The 8895-nt window shown below is 36.1% G+C and overlaps 1 protein-coding gene across 2 annotated transcripts in view; it reads right to left on the bottom strand.

The window, feature by feature from the left end:
• Positions 1 to 8895, bottom strand: part of Apool (apolipoprotein O like) — a 97677-nt gene that overhangs the window by 24269 nt on the left and 64513 nt on the right. The gene's annotated exons all lie outside the window — the stretch shown is intronic.

The raw sequence follows: 8895 nt of genomic DNA, 5'->3' as shown, positions 1-8895 counted from the left end.
GTGGGTAAGAAACTAGACTTATTTATTCAAAGGGCTGAAAAAAAAGATCTGTCCTCATTGAACTTTATACTTAGCACACATACCTTTGAAAACAAAAAAATATTTTCCAGTTATACAAACTTAAAAGATTCTAATATGTCCAGGCATAGCACATAGAAAATAACAAAGATCATTATCCAGAAGGCAAGAGAAGTTGCTGTATGGTCCTGGATAAATGAAAAGGTCTTGGGCCCAGGGAGATATCTCAGTAGAATAAGCGCTTGCCTGGCAAGCGCAGCGTCCTGAGTTCAATCCCCCGTACTGCAAAAACAAAAACAAAAAAAGAAAAAAAAGGTCTCAAAATGGTAGTCATGCAGGACCGTGTAAAATATAATTATATTAGATGAAACCGTTTAAAAGATCATTGAAGATTTCCACAAAACAGTATCAACCTTACATCAGGTTATATACATATTCTGTGTGTGTGTGTGTGTGTGTGTGTGTGTGTGTGTGTGTGTGTGTGTTTATGTGTCTGTGTCTGTAAAAGACAAAGGAGAGCTAATATGAAGTCAATGGAAAATGTAAATACACTTTTTAAAGTTTCTAATACTAGGAGAAAATAATATAACATGTATTATAAGCAGACTATAAGTCAGAGAAACACTATAAATCATTGTTTCTTTACTTCAGATGGTATTATTTCAGAGATTTTAAGTGTGTGCTTTCCAATTTATTCTATGCTATTGTCTCATGCATTTGTTCTGGGTGAGCTCAGGGTCTAAGAACACATTTTATTCCTTCTCTTTGTCATTTTGTATGTCACTATCTTTTGACCTTTGGTGTAAAGCTTTGGTAGAGTTATTGTCTTAGAACTGGGTCTAGATCTACCAAGTTCAAACTCATCCAGGTGGGTGTGGCTTGGGTCTGGCTGTTGTGCTCCACTTCTTCCTGCTACAGCCCTTGGAAGTGAACCTGCTGTGACACTCTGGCAAGATGTTCTGCTCCTGCATCAGCTGGGTTATTCTAGTGCCTCTAGCCTCTCTGCAGGGAGTTCAGCCACAAAGTTCCACACCTGTCTGATGAAGGAAGTTCCACACACATGCCTGGCCTGGGTGCTTGCTGGAGTGAGGATCTGGAAGGCCCCAGGCGGTGCCACTCACATACTGGGCCTGTGCGTTGGCTGGAGTCTGAGTTGTATTTCTCTAATGGCCGAAGATAGTGAACATTTCTTAGTACACTCATTGACTATACTTGTTTTGATAAGTGTCTATTCATTTTAACTTCATATTTTGGTTCAATCTTTTGTTTGGGGAGTTTTTTTAGTTCTTTGTGTATTCTAGATGCTACTCTAAGAAGCAGCTTACTTTTTACCCCCAGTTCTGTAGGTTGTCTCTTCACTCTGTAGGTTACTTCCTTTACTGTACATAAGATCTTCAATTTGATATAATCCCATTTCTGGATTTTTGCTCTTACGTTTTGTGAAAGTGGGGTTCTGTTCTGGATATCCTTGCCTACACCTATGCCTTCAAGAGCTTTACCATTTTCACTTCCTACAGATTTAATGTATCTGTTTTGATATATAGATCATTCATCCACTTTGGTTTCACTTTAGTACAGGGAGAAACACGGATTTACATTCATATTATGGTACATCACTAATCAGCTATTCCTGAAACATTTTTCTAGAGGCTATTTTTTCTCCAGTGTATTGTCATTGGCCCTTCTGTCAAAAATAAAGTTGGCTGAAGGTGTTCTCTAGAATTTATAAAGAGCTAAAAAACATTAGGGCCCAAAAATTTAAAGACCAAATCCAAAAATAAGCATCCAAGATGAACACATACCTCTCGGGACAAAATTAAAGAAGTGAATAAACACATCAAAAAATGCTCTACATCACTAGCCATCCATGAAATGCAAATTAAAACAACACTGAGATACCATCTTACTCCAGAAAGAATGGCTACCATAAAGAAATCAACAAACAAAAAATGTTGCAGAGGCTGTGGGCAAAAGGGAACCCTTCTTCACTGTTGGTGGGAATGTAGATTTGTGCAACCATTATGGAAATCAGTATGGAGACTCCTTAAAAAACTAGGACTGGAATTCCCATTCAATCCAACTGTCCCCCTACAGTGAATTTTCCCAGAAGACCTGAAAAGAGCATATCACAGTGATATATGTGCACCTATGTTTATCGCAGCACAATTTGCAATAGCCAAATCTTGAAAGCAACCAAAATGCCTGTCACCTGAGGAATGGATGAAAAAGATGTGGTATTTTTGTACAATGGAGTATTACTCAGCTATAAAGAATGATAAACTTGTAGCCTTCATATATAAGTGGATGCCACTTGCACATATAAGTGAAATAAAGCAGACCCACATGTGTCAATATTGTATAGTCTCCCCAGTATAAGAATTCAAAAGAAGAAATAAAAATGGAACGTTATAATATAATTAAAAGGAAAGTAAGAACTTAAGAATTAAATAACAAAGAGAGGGCAAGGAGAAAACCTAGGAAACATGGCAGGGGCAAAACCATACAATTATATGCGCAAGATGGTTAAGGCAATGATCCAGAGTATCTTCAGCAGGTTTTTGAAACTAGGAGTTGATTGGTAGGATTCTTACCCTGACTAATTATATATGTTGATACCTGCGAACTAAGAAACAGCACTGAAGATAGCATTGTGCTATACTGGGGCCATGCTTTGCATGCCTGCCATTCTAGTCTTCTAAATACATACTGCTTCTAATGGCATATCAATCACTGCTATATTGTCTCTCAAGTAAATGTCTGTTTAAAAAATAGAGTAATAAATGAAAACAAGAGACAAGAAAAAAAATGTCACAGGACTGACTGTCCTACAATACTGTATATGGCTAGATTTCTAACTTTCTGGATAAAAATATGTACTTGTTTATTCCTATTTTTAAAATTTTTTTATTTCTTATTTCTTTTCACATTCTGTAGGGATTTAACATTCAACATATCAATATTTGAAGGAAAATACCTGTTTCATGTTATGTCTAAGATGTTTGATATTCAGACAGATAGGTTAATCTCAACTGCATATGTTATAGGGTAATAATATCATTACGCTTCTCTTCTGGAGGATTAACAACCTAAGTTTGCAGACCAAAAACTACAGAAAAAGAAGGGTTACAAGGATAGATAACATTTTTGCCTTAGCCATTCAAGGTCAATGAGGACTCAGGACATAAGAGAACCTGTATCATAACATCCTGTAACTCAGTGGTGTCCCAAGTTTTCTGATCAAGGAGATTATGGGGCCACACAGAAAAGTGATCGACAATGTATAATGTGCCTAAGGAGAGTCACCTAGAGAGAAAACATTCTCTCAGGCTTTCACAGAGAACAAACTGCCCAAGCAATAGCTGATACTCATCCACGTGGCTGACACTGACAAAGGATCAACAACTGCAGTACAGGGTTTCAGGGTAAATCCTCAGGGCATTTGCCTGACCTTGTCACATACAAAAGTTACATTTTTTTATTATATAGGCCTTGCTTTTTCTTAGTCTTAATCATCCCGCAGAACAGTACAAAAATGAGGTATAAAAAGTAAAGCCATATTAATATGCTCAGCTGTAAAAGGCTCAAATCAACAACTTCTGAGATTGCCAGTCCTATGGATAACCCACTACTATTAAGAATTACTAGACTATATTAGATTATTTTGCTGAATTCACATACCTACAATATCTAAATGACAATGGAATATCCATCTCTGACAAAACTAAAGAAAAATGGGGATATAAATGACGGACCATTTTGTATCTGTAGAGAAAAAATAGGTAGGATAGACATGCTACTTTCTCTTAATTCAATGAGAAGAAAGATTTGTACTAATAGTGCTTGGGGGGCCGGGGAGATGGCTCAGTGAAATAAGCGCTTCTCTGGCAAGCGTAAGGGCCTGAGTTCAATCCCTGGTTCCGCCCCCCCAAAAAAAAATAATAATAAAATAAATAAATAAAACTGAAAAAAATAATGTTTGGATAGGATATCATGTCTGCATCTTGTATTATGAATTACTACTATGAAGACAATGGTGCAACATATTAATTGTTGAAACTGTCATACTAACCTGTTTTGAAACTGTACAATTGCTCTTTGTTTTCTAATAATATTAGTTTAGAAAGCATATTGTTTCATCTGAGTGTCTTTGTATTGTCTCTCTGGTTTGTGATTTCTTGTTTTGTTTTATGAAGAAAAGTAAAACAAAGTTTCATAACAAAATAATAGAAGAACAGTGGGTTAATACATTGTGTTTTACTATCTTTCGTTACTCATAGTACAAAGTTTGGGGATAGAAATTTTCTAAACAATATTAGCACCAACCTTTCTTTTCAACAAACTATACAAAAGATGTAGTTTAATTTTATCCCACTATACCTGGTATGCAGAAGACTATTTCAGTTCTATTTTTATTTAAGCTTACTTCATTACATAAGCTATGGTCTATTTAGGGGAAAGTTTCATGTGCTGGTGATAACACATGTGTATTATATGTTCAGAAGAAACACTATAAATAACCTTTAAGCCAATTTGTTCAATGGCGTGGCTCAATTGCTATTACTTTTTTCGTCTGGTTGAGCTATCTGTGAGAGTGTGGTGTTAAAGAAGTTCCCTTCTACCATGTGATTGCCTTGATATTTTTCTGGCCTTTTATTTCCAATATTTGCTTCAGGGAGTTGGGTGTACCAGTGGTCACTGCACATTGTGATTTCTTCCTGCTGAATTCCTTATAGTAGTACAGTGGTCTTTGTCTCTTCTGATCAGTTTTAACTTGAAGTCTGCTTTGTCTGAAAATAGGATAACTACTTCTGTTTGCTTTCAGGCTCCTGAACCTTGTAGTACCATTTTATATGTTTTCAATCTATGTGGTTTTTGTGGGCGAGGTACGTCTCTTATAGGTAACATAGTTTTGGTTTTGTTTTTAAATCTAATGTGCCAGTTTGTGTCTTCTGATTATAGAGTAAAAAGCATTAACATTGAGAGTTTATTATAAAGTTTTTACTAAATCTTGCCATTGTAGTAGTTTTCCAGTACTGATTCCATCTTTTCCTTTATCTATTTCGTCACATAAATCTAATATTTGAGCTGTTAGGTCATGTTAGATCTGCTTCTGTCTAGGATACCCTTAAGAGCTTTCTGCAATGATGTAGTGGTCTTGAATTTTAGGTGCTCTTTATAACAGAAAGTTTTTCACTGTCAATTTTGAAAGTTTACAGAATATATTAACTTATGTTTGAATTTATTTTCTTTTGGGGCATTAAAACTATACAACTCTCCTGGACCTTAAGGTGTATATTAAGAAATCCATGTTATGATGATAAGTTTGATTTTATGTTTTTGATGTTTTTTCTCTAACAGCTTTTAGTATTCTTTGTGCTATATTTATGGGATTTTGACTATCATTTGTCATGGAGAATATCTTTTGTAGTTGTAGGTATTTATCTCTGTATTACTCATTTATATGGATGATGAATTCTCTAGATTTGGAAATTTTTCTGTTATGATTTAGGTGAATATTTTTTATAATTTTTGTGTTGTTATAATCTTTCTGTAACTCCTCTCATTCTTAGGGTGTTTTTCTTGGCCATCAAACAGCTGTTGGATCTATTTTCCATGCTGTCTTGTTTTTAGTGTTTCAATGAGTATATGATCTATATCAGCTTGCTGTCTAGTTATGACACACTCATTTCATATTATTCATTCCTGTGAGCATACTTTTAATTTTTTATATCTTTTACTTCAGTTTGATTTCATGATCTCCAATTGCTTATGGAAATGGTCATTGTTGTCCTGTACACTTTTTTAATTCACCCAGCTTTTTGTGTCTTCAAGCTTCCAGCTATTTTATTAATTAAATCCTTTATCTTGGATGTTAACCTTTTATGCTTGTGAGGTCAGCTTTAGGAGAGTTTAGAGTTTTTGGAGACATCTTGTTACTTTGTTTGCTCATAACAACTATGCTTTCCATGTGAGGACGAAAGATTATGACAGCAGAAAAACTGTCTTCCAAACCTACTGACAGTCCATACTATATTTAGGTAGTCTGTGCTTCCCTTGTATTTGTTTACGTCTTCTACCTACACAGTGCAATACAAGAAATCCCATTCACTGTATTTCAAGGAGAGAACCACTACTGGTCATATCTGCATCCAGAAAACCAACTGTGATCAATCTTAAATTTAAAACTTGTTTTAACAACTTTATCCTTTTTTCAGCAACTCAGAAAGAAGACTGTGATAGTACTGATCTTAAGTAGACTGAGACAAAGAGGATAAGGAAGGAAAATAAACAGTTCAGAAAGAAGTAAAAGAGAACTGCAAGTAAAAGAAAAGAGGTAGGATTTTGTTGGTATTAGTTTATCTGGCTGATGGATAGGATGTTGGAGAGTATTTCAGGGTTGAAAAAAAAGGAAGACAAGGTAAGGGAATATAATTGGATACTGAAGGAAGATCTAAGAAGATTGAAACCAATCACTATGCTGATAGAAAGCTTGCATATGAATGTACCAAGCATAAGTTTTAGTATGCATAAACCTGACAGGCCCATGAAAGGTACTCTGTAAACTAAAGTACTAGTTAATTCTCTCCATTTTATGTGTAGAAATACTGTGTGTGTGTGTGTGTGTGTGTGTGTGTGTGTGTGTATGTGTGTGTGTATTTAGGGTTGTGTATATTACAGGAGAAAAACAATCATACCCAAACAGAAATGTACCAAATGTACCTTCCCCTTCTTTCACAAATAGAGAAAATTTAACTTATAGCAGTTATAGGATCTGAGCCCCTGTTCTCTATAGTTGACTCTAGTTTTGATGTATTTACTGGTATTTGAGGTATTTCCTGCCTAGGAGTAATTTGAGGTATTTCCCTTGCCTGAGAGTAAGTAACAGAGTTTTCATACCACTGAGCATGCTTCTTGTTCCCTCTATAGTCAGTGGTATGCTTGGTTTCAGCTGTGATCCTGTTGACTAAGATATGTGACAGTTTATTCTCTCTTATAATCAGATACCTTAAATTTCGATAGGGAGATGCAGCAGTTTGTGAAGTATCTAGTCTCCAGCTGATTTCTGAAGAGGGCTTTTTGATGTTATCTCTTTCCAGTGATAACCCCTGCACCTTCTTATGCCTATACTGCTCTGAGTGAACATGCTGCACAACCCCCTCTAGTGAGGCAGCTCTTTTGTGGCTCTCCACACATACCAGACTATCTGTCCACATCCTAAATAGAGAGTCTATTCAGTCTTCAAACACTGTGGCACACAGGGCTTGCAGATTTCAGCAGCTCTTGGCTCAGAATGGAACAGCTCAACAACGAACTCTGCAGCATCTGGGGGTATCAGGTAGGAGATTCCACAAGCACCGAGCACACCAGTGTTTGGTGGAGGGATGGGAAAGTGATTATCTTGGCATTACTACTATGTCTTCCCCAATCCCTATCACAGGTTGCAACTGCTGCTTACTACTTGATTTACTGAGTCACAGATCTCTGGATCTCTGGTTACAGGTCCCAAACACAGACCATACCCTTGTTCCTTTATTTCTTAAGGGCACACCAGTCCTACTTCAGTCACTATGCTCTGAATGAGTCTGTGGCTTTCAGTTTTTCTGGTGCCTTAATCTGTGACAATCTTCTTCACTGAGTTGTCTCCCAGTAAGAAAGGAATTAGGACAAGGTTGAAAAGTGAAGCAAGATGGCTAGGTACTAGATAGTGGCTGCTAGGTTGGGTACTGCTATACTTGGCTTTTTCCCTCAGCAAGTGAGATCTTTTCCCAAGATGGTCTGTTTGATGGACCTAGGGTATAAACAATGCTGGGGCAAGATGTGGCCCTGCTTCTTTTTCTAATTACTTAATACTGGGATTAATCTGATGGGCTTCTCCTTCAAGTTGCCTTCCTATACTTGTGTATTTGTCCTCCCTACCCATGAATTTCTAAGTATCTGTACTTGCTGACGTGTGTCTTCCAAGTATCCTGTAAGCAGTAGTCTCTTGTCATCCATGATATAGCTTCAACTAGATCTGCCCCCTTCTAACTCTTTTTCCTTTATTGTCTTCTTCTCAAATAGTCTCTCTTATGCTTTCATGTTATCTCTTTTTTTTCTAGAATTCTAACATGAAAGAAAACATATTTATTGTTCTCAGTCTGGCTGATTCCACTTACTATGATGATCTTAAGGATAGACCTGGTGATCTCACTGTTACTTACATATTCTTTCTATCCTTGTATAGAGTCCAGAACAGTGATGGTGAACCTTTTAGAGTTTTCAATGACACAAACAGCACACTATGGCATGAGGATGATAAATTCACCACCATTGGTCTAGAGCATTTTGTCAAATACTGACACTGGTATTTTCATAGGTGGAGGCACTGTAAGTTATTATTTTTCTTTTGAACTTTTCTGTAATGGTTACTGGTATTTGACAAGTAACCATCATTTTATTAACAAAACAAAATAATTACTCTATAAAAAATAAAGTAGAATGAGTGGCAGCAGCATACACTGGAAAGAATAAGAGAGGGAATCAAGGCACCTGCAGCTGAGTATGATGCTGGAAGTCAGTGACTATGAAATTTGTCTGAGCCAAGGAAAATGGAAAAAAAAGACATGGAACTAAATGAACTCAAAGGTTTCTTTCAGTACCAACATTTTACGAATTTAGCTCCTATGTAAATTCTTAAGGAAATTTAAAAATAGATTTACCATTTCATCTTTTGGTTATCTCAAAAACAACTAGATTTAGGATACTCTTTCTTTGTTAAATTTTATAGCTTGATCATACTACAAATTACATAGTATATGATATACTAGACAATGTCAAAACATTTAATACGTACTTCACATCAATAATTAAAAAGAAGTAGTAATGAAAACACAACTA

The sequence above is a fragment of the Octodon degus genome, unplaced genomic scaffold, assembly GCF_000260255.1.
Source record: "Octodon degus isolate 3935 unplaced genomic scaffold, OctDeg1.0 scaffold00103, whole genome shotgun sequence".
NCBI classification, from domain to species: Eukaryota; Metazoa; Chordata; class Mammalia; order Rodentia; family Octodontidae; genus Octodon; species Octodon degus.
Note: the sequence above shows the minus strand (reverse complement) of the source record. Positions and strands in the feature narration are given on the sequence as shown.